This window comes from Ambystoma mexicanum, chromosome 3p, assembly GCF_040938575.1.
Source record: "Ambystoma mexicanum isolate Mex_15411 chromosome 3p, UKY_AmexF1_1, whole genome shotgun sequence".
Classification (NCBI taxonomy): domain Eukaryota; kingdom Metazoa; phylum Chordata; class Amphibia; order Caudata; family Ambystomatidae; genus Ambystoma; species Ambystoma mexicanum.
In genome coordinates this window covers 18,806,020-18,825,226 of record NC_090925.1, presented here as the reverse complement: position 1 = coordinate 18,825,226, position 19,207 = coordinate 18,806,020, and positions in this window count along the sequence as shown.

Below are 19,207 nucleotides of genomic sequence, written 5' to 3'. Positions count from 1 at the left end.
TACGATTGTCAAATCGACCTGATACCCAATGCTCAACCGCTCTGTAGTAGGATTTATGCTCTTACTGAACCTGAGAACGTTAATTTGCGTCAGTATTTAGATCAGTATCTTGCCAACGGTTTTATTCGCCCGTCAAAGTCTCCTGTTTCCTCAGCTCTGTTCTTCGTGCCGAAAAAAGAAGGCGACCTTAGAACATGTATTGACTACCGCGCCCTAAATCAAATAACGATTAAGAATCGTTATCCTCTGCCTCTGATCCCTGAACTTCTTGACCAGGTAAAAGATGCTTGTATATACACCAAGTTAGATCTCCGAGGAGCTTATCACCTGGTACGTATAAAAGAAGGCGACGAATGGAAGACTGCATTCTGCACCAAATATGGGCTCTTTGAATATCAGGTGATGTCCTTCGGATTATGCAACGCACCTGCCGCCTTTCAATACTTTATGAATGATGTTCTTCGGGAACTTAACGATGTTTGTGTCATCGTATATATCGATGACATCCTGGTACATTCCTCCTCGGAATCCGAACACAGAAAACATGTCAGGGCAGTTCTTGAGAAATTGCGCCAGCACAACCTGTTTGCGAAACTCGAAAAATGCGTTTTTCAGACCACAGAGGTCGAGTTTCTCGGATTCATCCTGACACCTAAAGGAGTCCGAATGGACTCGCGAAAGGTGGACGCCATCCTCAAATGGCCATCTCCTAACTCTGTTAAGGGGGTTCAGAGTATGCTTGGCTTTGCCAATTTCTATCAAAGACTCATCCCGGAATTTTCTCGAGTGGTTCATCCCATAACAGCCCTCTTACGGAAGAATAAACGTTTCGAATGGACTCCTGAGGCAGAACAGGCCTTTCAAGACCTAAAGACCAAATTCACCTCCGCCCCTGTATTGAAGCATCCGCGCCCAGATCTCCCTTACATTGTTGAAACCGACGCTTCCAGTTTGGCCATGGGTGCTGTGTTGTATCAAAGGGATCCAGAAATTAACCAGATGCACCCTGTAGCCTTTTGGTCCAGGAAATTCACGGCTCCTGAAATCAATTACGCAATCACCGACAAAGAATTACTAGCTATTAAGTCTGCCTTCAAGGCTTGGCGTCATTACCTCCTCGGCGCAAGACACACCATTACGGTGATTACAGATCACAGGAATTTGCAATATCTAAAAACGCCCAAAGTACAATCATCCCGCCAACTCCGATGGGCTTTATTCTTTGCAGAATTTGATTTCATAATCACCTACAGCCCTGGTTGAAAGAATGGCAAAGCGGACGCTTTATCCCGGATTGGAATGGATGAAACAAATTCAAACTTAGAACCAGTACCAATTATACCCAAACAAAGAATTTTAGGCTTGACCTCTTTACAAACTATAGAGGACGTTCAAACTCGAGTTAAACAACTTTTAAATTCCACAGCCTTGCAAGAATGGACTCAAAAAGGGTCACACTTTTCTGTTAATAACAATTTACCGTACTTCCAAGGCCGGTTATTTCTGCCCAACAAAGAACTGCAAGAATTGGTCATTGCTCACTATCATGATACATTAATGGAAGGACATCCTGGTATCGCAAAAACTGAAGAAAAGATCAAACGACAATTCTGGTGGCCATCCTGGAGAAAAGGCATAAAATCTTTTGTGATGTCTTGCGGAGTTTGCACCCAAAATAAAGGTCAAAAGAAGAGACCAGCCGGTCTCCTACAACCCTTGGATATTCCACCGGCCCCTTGGCACACCTTGTCAATGGACTTTATTACCGACCTGCCTCCTTGCTATGGATATAACACTATCTTGGTAATCGTGGATCTGTTCTCCAAGATGGCCCACTTTATCCCTTTAAAAGGGGTACCTTCAGCCTCCATCTTGGCCAAGGAATTTCTGGAAAACATAGTTCGTATGCATGGTTTTCCATCCATATTAATCTCAGACCGAGGAAGCCAATTTATTTCCCATTTTTGGAGGAAATGCTGCCAACTGGCACAAATTGATTTACGCTTGTCCACTAGTCACCACCCCCAGACCGATGGTCAAACCGAGAGGACTAACCAAACCCTTGAACAATATCTTCGGTGCATGTTGCATCAATCTGAAAACAACTGGAGAGATATTCTTTGGATCGTAGAGTATGCATATAACAATTCTGTACATTCTGGAACAGGACAAACCCCTTTTTACACCTTGTATGGTCATCATCCTAGAACCTCAGACCTAGACCCTCCTCAAAACCTGGAAATGCCTGCAGTTGATCATTTGCATTCTACTATAACCCGAGCCTTCAAGGAAGCTACAACTCATTTGCAACAAGCCAAGAAAAAATACAAAGAAAATGCTGATCTACATCGGAGTGAAGCACCTTCGTACCAGATTGGAGACCAGGTGTGGCTGGCAACCAAGCATTTGCCTCTCAAAGGACCGCAGACTTTTAATCCCAGATACATTGGACCCTATCCCATCAAAGCTATAATTAACCCGGTGGCCTTTAAACTCGATCTACCAGCCAACATGCAAATTCATCCCGTTTTTCATGCATCACAGTTAAAACCGGTGCAGCCTGGAACTTGACTAAGCAAACCACCTGAACCAATTCAAATCGATGGGGAATTAGAATTTCAAGTTAAGGACATATTGGATTCCAAAATGTTAAAATCAAAACGCTTCTATCTAGTTGATTGGAAGGGGTACAGACCTCAGGAAAGATCTTGGGAACCAAGTGACCATGTACACGCCCCGCGATTAGTGCAAAGATTCCACCGAAAATTCTCAAGCAAGCCGAAACCCCCGTAAAGGACGACCTTGAGAGGGGCCTTGGGAGGGGGTACTGTCATGATGCCTACCTCCAAGGTGCCAGACAAAGCCCAGCTACCCCAGAGGCACACATCATGTCTTCAAGGGAAGTCACAACAGCCTCAAGTAGGGGCTCTTTGGACTCAGACCTGGCGCCTTTGGCGCCAGGCTCATATCGGGCCACAGTCCTGGCGCTATAGGCGCCAGGCTCATAAAAGGGGACTTTGTGTTAAAGGTGCTTAGTGTTAACTTACCTGATGCAGACCATGCTGCAACATCCAGGCCTTCTGAGGCCTGAATGGGACTACTTTATCTTTGGAACTACTTAACCACACGGGTGTGGTCAGGGGAGGAATACATACCTGAGAGGAAGGATACATACCTGGAACTACTTTGAAGGCTATTTAAGCCACGCCCAAGCAGCAACTCATGCTTCGCGTTGTTCTGCATCTAGCAGCTGGACGCTCACTGTGTTTGCTCCTGCATTCTGTCTTCTGCCACTCCTGCCAGCATCCTGGAACACCTGCAAAGAGAGAAGAGAGGAGAAAAGGGTAAAGAAGAGTCCTTACCTGCTAAATCCGCATTCCGGAGACATCTCGCCGACAGTCCTGAAAAGGAAGACATCCATTTAAAAGCACATCGCATCGATCGCTGCAGCGCCGCATCTCTCTCACCTGTACAAGATACCACCACGTTCTACGGCGACATCTGGACTCGCAGCCACATCACCGCGCCTAGGGAGAAAAAGACAAGAATAAAGGTGAGCGGGGAAAGAAAACAAGGAAACCTTAATTTCCATTACAAAGCTTACCTGTTGGGTTATTCCAACTTCATTTCGGGTCGGTGCCACATCCTGGCATTTCCGGACCCCGGACCCTAAGGGGAAAAAGAGACATCAGCGTTAGTGGGCGCATGAAAAGACATTACCCAAACGCCCATTAAAGACTTACCTGATTTCTTCTGGATTGAGCTTCATTTCGGGTCGGTGCCGCATCCAGGCATTTCCGGACCCCGGCCCCTATGGGGAAAAAAGACATCAGCGTTAGTGAGCGCATTGATACAAGGACACTGAGAGAACTCTCATCAAGCTCACCAGAGTCTCATTCTTCGGTTCCACAGCTCTTCTCGGAATAGTTTCCGCACCTGAAAAAGAGACAACAAATAATTATTATTGCGGAAGCATACTCATGAACAGAATCTTTACGGTACTATACCGGGAAAACAAAACCTGAACCCTCTACAATCAAAATCCCAGTGAAGTAACTGGATACAACGCGCCCCTGCATGAGAAGCAGGATGGAGAGCTCAACCTTTCAAACCCTAAGGTGAGACTTCACGTGGGGGTCGCAGGAGGGTTTCGTAGAGGGGTGAGAAGGGAGCGGGAGGCTTATACTTTCTCCCGCAGTGTTAATACTCCCTTTTCATATTCCTGCGAGCCAGACAAGCCAGATTCGAAGGTCCGGTCCAGTCCATCTTCCGGGTCCGGCGCTTCACCATAGAAGAAGCAACAACACTCCAAACCAGACCTGCGCCTCCGTGGGAGTCAGGTGAGCGTAACAGATCCACTCTCTTTTTATATGCAGTGGTGCTCCTGAGTGTCTCTGCCACTTCCCTCCCTCAGGGTCCTGGCTGCCATCCACTTCCCCACCGCAGTACTGCTGCTCGAGTCCTGCTTCTCCTCGCCACCAGGCCACATTCGTGTAGCTCCTACAACACTGGCTTGATCCATTCTGATCAGCGCCCCAAAGCTACCACCTTCCTTGGGCCAACTGTACCCGCGCAAGCATTTTTTTTTACGAACTTTATTTTTGGTATTTAAAACATGATACAACTTCACACCCACATTAGGGTGGACTAAAACTTTGCGCCTTGATCCGGAACCCACCCGTTGCCCCTCCCCCCCACCCCCTCACAACTCCGTCCCCCTGAAACAGCGTCCTCTATAATTGAGCTAGTGCCCCCTCCGACCAACACATCGAGGATGTGGAGTCAATCTGGCTCAGACCTCACCGGGGGGGGTGTCCTCCGAGTCTGAAGATGCAGATGTGTGCTCAGCCGCTTCGCCCATCACGAACAGGGTCAGTGGCCCCCAGATGTCTGGGGGTCGGGCGTGCAGCGGGAGTAATTTAATGAAGTCCGTTTCTACATCCTGGTAATATAGCAAGTCTTTGCGCCAGGCCTGGGCCGACGGGGGGGGCCTCTGCCCCATGCCATGGCGACCTTCCTACGGGCCAGAGTCAGCATTACCCCCGCCAGTTTCCTTATTGAAGCGGAGAGCAGCCTAGTCATGCCCAACATAGCCGCTGTATGACTTGGTTGTATTGGTTCTCCCACAACATCCGCAGTCGTCTTCAGAACTTGATTCCAGAAAGGCGAGAGCTCGGGGCACTCCCAGGCCAGGTGAGTAAAGTTTGCAGAGACCAGCCCACATCTGATGCATCTCGCTTCAGTGTCTGGGTGATGCTTGTTTGTCTTCGCCGGTGTGTGATATGTTTGATGGAGAAAGTTGAAGTGGATAAGTTTAAGGCGTGAGTTTAGCGCCACTTTCTGAGTTTGTTTCAGGCAGAACAACCAGTCTTCATCGGAAATCTCAACCTGTAACGACTTCTCCCATCTGGCCTTTGCACCTGAGATGGCGAGGGATGAGTCGGGAGTGAGAGCCTTGTATATCTGCGACACCAGCCTGCCCTCGCCCTGCGCTTGGATGACGTTATGTAGTAATTGCCATGTTGGTGGCTGGCGAGGGACGTCTGGTAGTAGAGTCTGTATTGTATAGCGAGTTCTGAAGTAGAGGAATACGTCCAGAGCCGTGTCTCCTCCTTTACTTTTTGCTTGCTGTGGTGTCAGAAAACCCTCCTCTGTGAAGAGATCCCCCAGTGTTCGTATGCTCAGCTTGTCGACCCACCTGTGGAACACCGTCTCCGAGGTCAGCGGGACTCCGGGAATAAACTTGATAGGTAGAAGCGGGGAGTACCGTGACTGCACCCCGAGCTTCTGGGCCAGCGTCTTCCAAGCCTTGTACGTTATGAGCATCACGTTCATCGTGGCACTGGGAACTGGCGTTTGACTAAGGACGATTGCAGTTAGGAAGTTAGGTGTTGCAAGGGCACGCTCAACTTGTACATGAGGTCGGATCGCCGGGGAGGCGTACCAATGGCTGAGGAACTGTGCTTGGGCCGCCAAGTAGTATCTTTCCAGGTCCGGCAGAGCCAATCCCCCCTCGGAGACTGGGAGTGTTAGCGTGGTGTATGCCACTCTCGCTGGCTTACCCGCCCAGAGTAATTCAAGGACCAAGCTTTTCAATTTTTTCCAGAAGGATTGTTGCAGCGACATTGGAATATTGTTGAAGAGATGTAGTAGTTTGGGTAAAATCACCATCTTCACCAGGGAGATCCTGCCCCAGAGGGTTAGTGGAAGAGACTTCCAACGAGAGATCTTGTCCTGAAGTGATTTGATCACCACTTCATAGTTATCCCGGAACACTTCCTGGCGATTTAGAGATAGCTGTATCCCGAGGTACCTAACTCCGGAGCACTTCCATGTGAGGTTGAAGTCGTCTGAGAACTGTTTGGTGGCTGGTGTTAGGGGGAAAACGATGGATTTTGCGTGGTTGATTTTTAATCCCGACGCTGCTCCGAACTTGAGGACTTCTCTCATGACTGGGTTAAGATTTTCTTCTGGGTTTCGGATGAATAGTGCTACGTCGTCGGCGTAGAGCGAGATGATGAGCTTGTGGGGGCCTATAGTAAGTCCTCTCTGCTGTCTCTGTTCCCGCAGATTGGAGGCTAGAGGTTCCATCACCAGGGCGAATATTAAAGCCGATAATGGGCAGCCTTGTCTTGTGCCTCGTTGCAGAGCTATTGGGGCCGACTTGGCCGTACCAACAATAATGTTGGCACAAGGCTTGGTATACAGGAGTGAGACCAGGTTAATAAAACGGGCGCCTAGGCCCATTCTAGTGAGCACCATAAACAGAAAAGGCCACTCGACCGAGTCAAATGCCTTTTCGGCGTCGAGAAGCACTGCCACGGCTTGTAGTGAGGGGTCCAGTGCGGCCATGACCCCGAACATTCTCCTAAGGCCAAACATCGTGTTGCGGCCTGGGATGAAGCCGGCTTGGTCCGCCAGAACAAGGGCAGGCATCAATGGTATCAGCCTCCTGGCCAGCACCTTGGCAAGTATTTTATTGTCTAGATTGAGGAGAGATATTGGTCGGTATGATGAGCAGTCTTCTGGTGATTTGCCAGTTTTGTGCAGAAGAATAACATTTGCTTCACAGGTCGTAGGGGGCAGGTGCCCTCTTTCCAGTGCTTCCGCATATACTGCCTCCAGGAGGGGGGCCAAGGTGCCCGCGAAGGCCTTATAAAATTCTCCCGTCAGTCCGTCGGGGCCTGGTGCTTTGGAGCTGGGGAGGGACTTTATGGCTTCTAAGATCTCTTCTTGCGTGATCAATTCGTTTAGGGGTTCTCGGAGAGGATGTTCGACCCAGTAGAGTTCCGTGTCTTGCAGGTACTCCAGCGGGGCAGTCGACGACTTGTTGAGTTTAGCACTATATAGTTCTTGATAGAAGACCCTGAACTCCTCCGCTATCCTGTCATCGGTATAGACTAACTCACCCGTGGCGGTCCGGATCGTCTCAATGTGTGCACTTCTGTTGTCGGCTCTGATTAAGTTTGCTAGAAGGGCCCCAGGCTTTTGGCCTTCTCCGTACTGACGAGCTTGGCTATTACGATTCAGGAATTTGACCTCACGGTCTGCTGCTAGATTGAATTTCGTCAATTCTTCTTTCAGGGCTGCTGATATTTTGGGATCCGCCCCATTAATGACTTGACGCTCGAGGTTCTTTAGTCTCCCTTCGCTGTTTGTGAGCTTGCGCTTGATGAGCCGGTGGATGCCATTTTCCTTGGCGTGGCAGACTCCTCTAATAAAGCATTTTAGTGCCTCCCAAATTGTGCTAGCGGATGTGACTGATCCAGCGTTGGCGTCAAGAAACACCATGATCTCGTCTCTTAGTTCGGAAGCAAACACTTCATCCCTTAGCGAGCCGTTCTTGAAGCGCCATCGTTGTAGCGGTGGTGTCGGCGTGGATGGCTTTAAGTTGAGGAAGATAGGGGAATGATCGGAGATAGTTCTCGGATGTATGCAGCATCGATCGCCTGTCAGAGGGCCACTTGCAGAGATGAAGAGATAGTCAATGCGTGAGCTCGAGTTGTGTACAGGTGAATGAAAGGTGAATTCCCGTGAGTCGCCATTGGAGACCCTCCAAATGTCTATCAAGCTGAAGGCGTTGCAGATTTCTTTTATTTGGAGGCCAGCTTTGGTGGGGGGCAGAGGAGAGGGTTTTGATCTGTCCTTTAGTGGATCAAGCACAGTGTTCATGTCTCCCCCCCAGATTATGGTCGCAGGATCCTGTTTGGAAAGCTGGGTAAGTACCCATCCGAAATTGTCGGGGCCGTCTGTGTTCGGAGCGTAGGAGTTGACAAAGGTCACCTTCTGTCCGGTTACGATGCCGCTTACTATGATGGCTCTCCCCTCCGCGTCTTTTGCCATGCGTAACAGGCGGAAGCCCATCCTTCTGTGTATAAGTATGGCGACTCCTCTAGAGTAGGTTGAGTAAGAGGAGTAGTATCTGTGACATCCCCAGCTCTTGGCCCACTGGTGCTCATTCCCTGGCAGAAGGTGGGTCTCTTGAATCATAGCCACGTCGATTTCGTGCCGCCTGAGGTATTGGAGGATTTTCCTGGTTTTGGCTGGGATATTGCCGCTTCTAATGTTCTACGTTAATACGTTGAATGGTTTGGGTGAGGCATTCAATTGTCTGCTTTTCGTTTACTACCGTTGGTCTCAGAGAGGTACCGAGAAGAGACTTGTTGGCTTTGGTGCTGATAGCTTTGTAACTTGCTTGAATAGATGACATTGGAGTCTGCCCAGGAGGCGGAGAGCGAGAGGGGGGGTGCGAACCGGTGGCGCTGAACTTTCCTGATGAACCATGAGGGCACCGTCCGTGGACAACCCCCCACCAACCCGTGGTGTTTCCCTCTTCCTGGTGGGCAACCCCCAACTGGCCCACAGAGAGATCCCACCTAATCCCTTTGAAACAAACAGCGTAACAATTGGAAACCATGTCGCTGTGAAAACTGTACCCCCGAGGGACTCATCTTAGAGACCTACTGGTAGCCGAGTGCACCCTGGGGAACAACTGGAGCTGTGCTAGGGGCACCAGGGGCCCTCCAAGCTACCCTGCCCCGCAATGAAATCACTATGTCTTGAGCCTGTTTCCGTCGTACCGTCTTGCGAGTTTTCACTCCGCCCCTGGTCGCTTCGGACTATGGCGGATTCCTGTTATTTCTGTCTCTTTGGGGCCTGGGACGGTTGGGATTCGGGTCCGGGCAGCCCATCTGATCCAGAAACATGCGTGCATCCTCGGGTGTTTGGAAAAAGTGGACCCTCTCTCCATGTTGCACTCTGAGCCGTGCTGGAAAGAGCATCGAATATGGTAATTGATTGGCACGGAGTCTTTGTTTGATGGCGGTGAAGGATTTCCTCTGGGTTTGTACCGTGGGAGAGAAGTCTGGATAGAAATGAATTATGTCCCCATCATGAAGGAGCTCTCCTTTCTCTCTTGCCAGGCGGAGGATAGTGTCTCGGTCTTTGTAGTTGAGTAACCTGGCAATAATTGGTCTGGGTGGAGCGCCGGGGGCCGGTCGGATCGATGGAATCCTGTGAGCTCTCTCCACTATAAACATTGGGGACAGTGCTTCCCTACTGAAGAGTGATGAGCAGAGCAACTCCACGAACTCCTCCATTCTACTTTGCGGCTGATGCTCTCTCACCCCGACGATTCTTATGTTATTCCGTCTTGAACGACCTTCGAGGTCCTCACATTTAGCTATCGTTGCCTTCATTTGGGTTTCGAGTTGCGAGACTTTGGTTGAGAGGGATGACGTGCCATCATCCAGATTTAACACTCTTTGCTCGACCTCGTCTAGACGTTCTGTGTGAGTGTCTATGCGGTGTTGAAGGAGGTCTACCTTGGAGGCGAGGCCGTCCATTTTATTATTCAGATTTCCAATGCCTGCCTTCAGGTCTAAAAGGAGTTCTTTTATTTCAAATGTATTGCCCTCTGGTTCTGTCAGGGCGAACCACCGGGAGCGGGCGGTTGGTCTTCCCGCTGGACGTGGGCTCTTGGAGTCGCGCCGCCCTCAAAAGTTAATTTCCTCTGAGACTTGTCGTTTTTCCCCATTTCGGCTGTGGAGCCGGTGCGCTTTAAGTGAGAGCTGTTGTATTGTAAGGCCTGGGGTGGGCAGAAGTTGTCCGGTTGCTCGGTTCTGGGCGAGTTATAGTTCAATAACAAAATGGAGCTCCGTTTTTGGGATGCGTTCTGCGCGCCCTAGGGGGCTGATGTGGTTTGATTTGTGTGAGGGGTTGGCGACCAGCTGTGGTGGCCGGTCCGGCCACCGGTGGGCTCTCTCTAAGGTGGTGCCGACACTGCGGTGGGGAAACGGAGGGCGAAGTTCTCTGTTGGGCTTGTAGCTGTGGTCTCGGTAGGCGAAAGAAGTGAGATGCAGCCTTGCGTTGGTGACTGTCCCGACTGGCTGTATGGTGGGTGTCAAGGCGCCGAGGTGCCGGAGGGGTGCAGGAAATTAACGCCCCCGGAGTGTTGGGTAGCCAGTCAGAACCGAAGCATCAATCCAACGTGGAGGGGAACGAGGAGGGCCGGATCATCCAGGGGTATTCCCCGCGACTCTCTCCTCCGCCGATACGAACCAGGCCCCCGGCTCCCCTTGAGGCCGAAGCCTCAGTGCGCCGGCGGGAACTCCACACGCCCCGCAGCCCCGGATCGTGGCCTCCTGCGGCCGGGGCTACCTGGGGGGGGGCCGGGCTGGGGGGGAGGTCGTGCCGGCTCGGGGCCAACTTCAGCGCGGCGCGCGAACCCCCCCCCGTACCTGGTGTCTCTGCTGGTCTTCTGGCCTCCCTCTTCCGAACTCCGGCGGGGCCAACTGGGGGCGGGCGGGCACCGATGTAGGCCGCGCGCCTGGCGGATGCCGAGCCCGCACCGCTGGACCCCCATCGCTCGTTCCCGCGCTGGGCTCGGTCCACGCCGAGCGGGGTAGACCCCCCGGCGGCGCGGTGTAGGCACTCGTGGTCGACGGGCTGGACGTGGGCTGTGGCCTCTCTTGCTCTGGCGGGCTACCTGTGTAGGGCTCAGACCCAGGGCCTCAAGGGTCCCGAACAGGCATGGAGAGGCTGATTCTCGTTGGAAAAACACCGGCAGGCAGCTGGGCAGATCAGGGAGACAGGAGACGGGGAGTTGGGGCTGTGCAGTGCAGGAAACAGCAGGATTATAAAGGATTGATGCGGGGCGATTGCGGGTGCTCAGGCCAAGGCGGCCATCTTGGATGGCCCTCTAGCGCCCTCTCCACCCACGCAAGCATTTATGCTCTTAACGGCCAGGGACTTCACCTTGCAGATGTTTTCTCAATGTTCCTGATAATCCAGATGTTCCACAGCCTTTCACCAACTTCCCTGTGATGTGTCCCATTTCCTCCTGGTAACTTTCACCAACCTCCTCTTCTTTCCTTCCCTCCTCCTGAGATCATTTGCCAACCTACTCCTGATGTATCCCACAATCCTCTGGGCCTGACTTCCCTCCCCTCTTGCCGCTACCCTCCTTCTCAGTGATTCCTGCTTTCTCCAATCACCTCCAAAGATCAGACTTCTGCAACCACCTATAATCGCCTGCTCTCTCCAGCACCCCATCTGCCTCTCTGGGACTTTGGGGTTGTGTTGCTCTGTGATCCCACTCTTGGCGCTTGTCTCTTTGTGAGGGTCTTCACCAGTGTATGGACTGAAGACTGTGATTAGATCTCTCCAATTAAAGCACCTGTGTGAGTGTAGGGCTGGACAAAGGATTTAAAGAGCGTGTACAGTGTACACCATTTTGAATCCCTCCCATAGCATTTTCTTTTGTGATGTCTTGATGGTTAGCAGTGGTGATGAACTAAATAGTGTCTCTTAGGAGCCAAACAAAACCTCCTTCAGATGATGATGAGGACAGGTCACTATGTTCCTGATTTGGGAGTGGTCTTGCTGAGTGAGCACCAGAGAAAATGAAATGTGTTCTTGATGCCGGAGCGTTTTTGCGGAGCGAACTCTGGGGGGACAGCAATGGACCCTTGATGTGTGAGCATGCATTTATTTTCTGCATCCAAGGAGTAGGTTTCCTTCACTGCATGGTCTCCCTCACATGCTGAGTTCAGGTTTATTTAAAGGGGCAGTAGTTTCAATGTTTTCTCTTGCAGAAACAGCAAACTTCTGCCCATGGGCACACCACCTGGCCAATGCCCTGCTGATCCAACTTAAGGGGGCAGTGCCCGCTCCGGCCCAAACGCATACTTACAGGAAGGGAATGGCTCTGGGGGCGGGGGGGTGATGAATGTGGAGAATATTGGGGGCGGGGAGGGGAACCCGCGCACCCAAGGACTTCCTTTTGTGACATAGGGAGGACTTTTGTGTGTGATTGTCTCCTCCCATTGTCAGGGACTGAAGGAGGGTGAGCAGGAGATCCCCCCACACCATCCCCAGATCCATCACCCAATAGCCCAGCAAAGCACCGCCCCCCATAGTCGCCCCACTAGAAGCCCCCAGACTCAGGCAGAGGACGTTCACACAGTACAGAAAGTGGTTCGGCTCAATATGGAGTCCAAATAAATGTGCAGCGAAATCTCTGACACAGCGTCAGTGCAGTTTCACAATCACACACAATGCACGATTGTATACCCTTTATTTGTGGAACTGATGCGATGCTGAGGGGATACAATGTATTTGTTTCCAAGCCCCACCCACGGCCGTCTTCACCAGATGCTGCCACCCATGGCACGAGTAACACAATACTGGACATTTTATCACGAAGAAAACAGGAGAGCTGTCCCTTTAAATTCCATTGGAATCAGGAAGACTATGCATGGAGTGTAGTCCTGGAACGACCACCTGGAATGACCACCAGGAACGGCCACCTGGAATGACCATCTGGAACGGCCACCTGGAATGACCATCTGGAAAAACCACCTGGAATGACCACCTGGAATAACCACCTGGAATGGCCACCTGGAATGACCACCTGGAACGACCATCTGTAATGACCACCTGTAACGACCACCTGGAATGACCACTGTTAGGGAGAATTCTCTGATTAGGCTGAATTTCCTAACCTAGTGAGTCCCCCAGCAGCTTTGCTGGATTTCTGGAGTTTGTTTTTTTTATCCTGCCAAGGGTGAGACTCTTTTCTCCCACTCTTGGACATGATGTGTGGTATTTCTTTGAATGTCAATGTGTTCTATGGGCCATGGGGTCTTTTACTCCATAGGGTCTCGAATGTTTTGCTATGTGTGTTACACCACACCCTCTGTGCCATGACACTGGGGTGTCCTAGGTGATCCCCACCATAGACTCCATACCCTGGGACTGACTACTGTCTCCCAGGGCATGTAAAGTCACCATTGGCTTTACTAGACCAAAATATACTAACAGAACCAGTACAAACCATCATATTGTGGATGTACTGGTAGGGGTAATTCGATTACCCCTGGGTCTGTTGTTCGAGGGGGCTCTGTCCCGCCCCCCCCTCGTCGAGTTTTGGCTGGTGGCAGTGGATACTACTTTTTATATTCGACCGCAAATATATTTCTATGGGATTCTTCCCATTGTTCGAGGCTAATACTTTTTCACATTAGTCTCTAACATACCGCCGGTTTATTTATCTTAAATAAATCCACCGGTTGGTATTTTCTGCCAGAACTCGGTTTTTAAAACGGCATATGTGTTCGCCTCTGTAACTCCGAACCAAAGGTTGAGCCCTTTGTTCCACTTTTGGCGGGCCTCTGCACAGAAGCCCTCCAGAGTGGTGCCATTCTGTCTGGGTACCACAGGGGGTGTGGGAGGGGGTTTAGGCACCCTGGACTGAGTTGCCTTGCCAACTCAAGTCGCACTCTGGTGTGATTGGCCCTAGTGGTGAGCCGCCCCGCTCACCACTTAGCGTGTTTGATTGACAGCTAGGCTGAATGAATGGGGTTTTTCTGCATAAAAACAGTGCTTTTGGGACTGGAATTTCAGAAGTCGCCACAGGACCTAAGAATCCGACGAGGGTAAAGCTGAGCCGACCTGCAACGACGACACCTCCGGTGGAGCCCTGCTGAACCGACTCACCACTTCCCAACGACAGAGGAGATCTCCCTGCTGGAGAGTCTTCTTCCCTTGACTGGTGGGAACAACCGGTCCCTTGCTTTTTCTTCGCTTCCAGGACGTTTAGTGGTCGAATTGTCCGTGCTGAGCACCCCGGCAACCGGAAAACTACTAACCACTGTACCGCGACCAAAAGGTGGTGCCTTGTGACGGAGCACTCCGCGGCTGGTCTCTTCCCTGGTGGTGCAACGATCTTCGCTTTCCTCTACGACGAGATCATCTCTTCTTCTGGCAAAGTCCCGACTTGCATCCACCACCAGGAACAACTGCCCCGCCGGAGCTGTCTCTTCACTTACAAGGTACTGTGTCCACCTGGCTTCCCTTGTGACTGTTAGCGTGAGGTGTCTTAAATCCTTACCTTTCCACTGGGTCGCCTCCAGACCTTCTTAACTTTTGTTCTAAAACTGGTCCAACCTTGCTGTGACATTTTGCTACAAAGACTCGAAGTGCATTTCCACTGTGATACTTTTAGGGACATATCGCCTTGCCTCTCTCCGAGTGGACCTGGCCTCTGAACTTTGTGATCTACAGTAGACCCTGCCTTGCTTGCCTTGCATTTGCTACGTAAAAGCGTTGGTACCGAGTTGGTTTCATACCCTGCCTTTTTTCTCTCCCTTTCTAACGAATATTAGAGTGCCATCAAGGTTAAAGCATTCACCTTTGTCTGCAAATAAGTGGTGCCGTTGAACCTAGACTTGTCGAAATATTGTTAGGGGGATTGATATATATTTATAGTGATTGTGATTGGAGTTGTTTGCCATATTAGTGCCAGTGTGTTTTTCATAGATGTGTTTTTCAATAAATAAGTATATATCTTTACACCCAAGCTCTGATCAGTGTCTGCTTGTTCTACTGTGTAAATTGCCCTATTTTGTATACTCTAAATACTGCCTAACACATGAGAGAGGTCTGACTGCTCAGCCACAGCTACCAGGTAAATCTAGGTGGTGCGGACTGCTACCAATTGGTTTTACTGCTAACTCCTGCAGACTTAAACTTTTTGCAGTGGTCCCAGAGGGAACTGCACAGGTTTCTGCCCAACAACCACCTGGAATGACCACCTGTAACGACCACCTGCAACGACCACCTGGAACGACCACCTGGAACGACCACCTGGAATGACCACCTGGAATGACCACCTGGAATGACTACCTGCAATGACCATCTGGAATGACCACCTACAACAACCACCTAGAATGACCACCTGGAATGACCATCTGGAATGACCACCTGCAACAACAACCTGGAACGACCACCTGTAATGACCACCTGGAAGGGCCACCTGGAATGACCACCTGCAACAACCATCTGGAATGACCTGGACGCCTGCCACGGGGTGATCCAGGGAGCTCGATAAAGGGTGCCAAGCACTGGGGCCTGGACACCTGCCACGGGGTGGATCCAGGGAACTTGTTAAAGGGTGCCAAGCACTGGGGCCTGGACGCCTGCCACGGGGTGATCCAGGGAGCTCGATAAAGGGTGCCAAGCACTGGGGCCTGGACGCCTGCCACGGGGTGATCCAGGGAGCTCGATAAAGGGTGCCAAGCACTGCGGCCTGGACACCTGCCACGGGGTGGATCCAGGCAACTCGATAAAGGGTGCCAAGCACTGGGGCCTGGACACCTGCCACGGGGTGGATCCAGGCAACTCGATAAAGGGTGCCAAGCACTGGGGCCTGGACACCTGCCACGGGTTGATCCAGGGAGCTCGATAAAGGGTGCCAAGCACTGGGGCCTGGACGCCTGCCACGGGGTGATCCAGGGAGCTCGATAAAGGGTGCCAAGCACTGGGGCCTGGACGCCTGCCACGGGGTGATCCAGGGAGCTCGATAAAGGGTGCCAAGCACTGGGGCCTGGACGCCTGCCACAGGGTGATCCAGGGAGCTCGATAAAGGGTGCCAAGCACTGGGGCCTGGACACCTGCCACGGGGTGGATCCAGAGAACTCGTTAAAGGGTGCCAAGCACTGGGGCCTGGACACCTGCCACAGGGTGATCCAGGGAGCTCGATAAAGGGTGCCAAGCACTGGGGCCTGGACACCTGCCACGGGGTGATCCAGGCAACTCCATAAAGGGTGCCAAGCACTGGGGCCTGGACACCTTCCACGGGGTGGATCCAGGCAACTCCATAAAGGGTGCCAAGCACTGGGGCCTGGACGCCTGCCACGGGGTGATCCAGGGAGCTCGATAAAGGGTGCCAAGCACTGGGGCCTGGACGCCTGCCACAGGGTGATCCAGGGAGCTCGATAAAGGGTGCCAAGCACTGGGGCCTGGACACCTGCCACGGGGTGGATCCAGGGAACTCGTTAAAGGGTGCCAAGCACTGGGGCCTGGACGCCTGCCACGGGGTGATCCAGGGAGCTCGATAAAGGGTGCCAAGCACAGGGGCCTGGACGCCTGCCACGGGGTGATCCAGGGAGCTCGATAAAGGGTGCCAAGCACTGTGGCCTGGACACCTGCCACGGGGTGGATCCAGGCAATTCGATAAAGGGTGCCAAGCACTGGGGCCTGGACACCTGCCACGGGGTGGATCCAGGCAACTCGATAAAGGGTGCCAAGCACTGGGGCCTGGACACATGCCACGGGGTGATCCAGGGAGCTCGATAAAGGGTGCCAAGCACTGGGGCCTGGACGCCTGCCACGGGGTGATCCAGGGAGCTCGATAAAGGGTGCCAAGCACTGGGGCCTGGACGCCTGCCACGGGGTGGATCCAGGGAGCTCGTTAAAGGGTGCCAAGCACTGGGGCCTGGACGCCTGCCACGGGGTGCATCCAGGGAGCTCGATAAAGGGTGCCAAGCACTGGGGCCTGGACGCCTGCCACAGGGTGATCCAGGGAGCTCGATAAAGGGTGCCAAGCACTTGGGCCTGGACGCTGCCACAGGGTGATCCAGGGAGCTCGATAAAGGGTGCCAAGCACTGGGGCCTGGACACCTGCCACTGGGTGGATCCATGGAACTCGTTAAAGGGTGCCAAGCACTGGGGCCTGGAAGCCTGCCACGGGGTGGATCCAGGCAACTCGATAAAGGGTGCCAAGCACTGGGGCCTGGACACCTGCCACGGGGTGATCCAGGCAGCTCGATAAAGGGTGCCAAGCACTGGGGCCTGGACGCCTGCCACGGGGTGATCCAGGCAGCTCGATAAAGGACGCCAAGCACTGGGGCCTGGACGCCTGCCACGGGGTGATGCAGGGAGCTCGATAAAGGGTGCCAAGCACTGGGGCCTGGACATCTGCCACGGGGTGGATCCAGGCAACTCGATAAAGGGTGCCAAGCACTGGGGCTCGGACGCCTGCCACAGGGTGATCCAGGGAGCTCGATAAAGGGTGCCAAGCACTGGGGCCTGGACACCTGCCACGGGGTGGATCCAGGGAACTCGATAAAGGGTGCCAAGCACTGGGTCCTGGACGCCTGCCACGGGGTGGATCCAGGGAGCTCGATAAAGGGTGCCAAGCACTGGGTCCTGGACGCCTGCCACGGGGTGGATCCAGGGAGCTCGATAAAGGGTGCCAAGCACTGGGCCCTGGACGCCTGCCACGGGGTGATCCAGGGAGCTCGATAAAGGGTGTCAAGCACTGGGGCCTGGACGCCTACCACGGGGTGATCCAGGGAACTCGTTAAAGGGTGCCAAGCACTGAGGCCAGACGCCTGCCACGGGGTGGATCCAGGTAACTCGATAAAGGGTGCCAAGCACTGGGGCCTGGACACCTGCCACAGGTGATCCAGGGAGCTCGATAAAGGGTGCCAAGCACTGGGGCCTGGACGCCTGCCACGGGGTGGATCCAGAGAGCTCGATAAAGGGTGCCAAGCACTGGGGCCTGGACGCCTACCACAGGATGATCCAGGGAGCTCGATAAAAGGTGCCAAGCACTGGGGCCTGGACGCCTGCCACGGGGTGATCCAGGGAGCTCGATAAAGGGTGCCAAGCACTGGGTCCTGGACACCTGCCACGGGGTGATCCAGGGAACTCGATAAAGGGAGCCAAGCACTGGGGCCTGGACGCCTGCCACGGGGTGGATCCAGGGAGCTCGTTAAAGGGTGCCAAGCACTGGGGCCTGGACGCCTGCCACGGGGTGGATCCAGGCAACTCGACAAAGGGTGCCAAACACTGGGGCCTGGACGCCTGCCACAGGGTGATCCAGGGAGCTCGATAAAGGGTGCCAAGCACTTGGGCCTGGACGCTGCCACAGGGTGATCCAGGGAGCTCGATAAAGGGTGCCAAGCACTGGGGCCTGGACACCTGCCACTGGGTGGATCCATGGAACTCGTTAAAGGGTGCCAAGCACTGGGGCCTGGAAGCCTGCCACGGGGTGGATCCAGGCAACTCGATAAAGGGTGCCAAGCACTGGGGCCTGGACACCTGCCACGGGGTGATCCAGGCAGCTCGATAAAGGGTGCCAAGCACTGGGGCCTGGACGCCTGCCACGGGATGATCCAGGCAGCTCGATAAAGGACGCCAAGCACTGGGGCCTGGACGCCTGCCACGGGGTGATGCAGGGAGCTCGATAAAGGGTGCCAAGCACTGGGGCCTGGACATCTGCCACGGGGTGGATCCAGGCAACTCGATAAAGGGTGCCAAGCACTGGGGCTCGGACGCCTGCCACAGGGTGATCCAGGGAGCTCGATAAAGGGTGCCAAGCACTGGGGCCTGGACACCTGCCACGGGGTGGATCCAGGGAACTCGATAAAGGGTGCCAAGCACTGGGTCCTGGACGCCTGCCACGGGGTGGATCCAGGGAGCTCGATAAAGGGTGCCAAGCACTGGGTCCTGGACGCCTGCCACGGGGTGGATCCAGGGAGCTCGATAAAGGGTGCCAAGCACTGGGCCCTGGACGCCTGCCACGGGGTGATCCAGGGAGCTCGATAAAGGGTGTCAAGCACTGGGGCCTGGACGCCTACCACGGGGTGATCCAGGGAACTCGTTAAAGGGTGCCAAGCACTGAGGCCAGACGCCTGCCACGGGGTGGATCCAGGTAACTCGATAAAGGGTGCCAAGCACTGGGGCCTGGACACCTGCCACAGGTGATCCAGGGAGCTCGATAAAGGGTGCCAAGCACTGGGGCCTGGACGCCTGCCACGGGGTGGATCCAGAGAGCTCGATAAAGGGTGCCAAGCACTGGGGCCTGGACGCCTACCACAGGATGATCCAGGGAGCTCGATAAAAGGTGCCAAGCACTGGG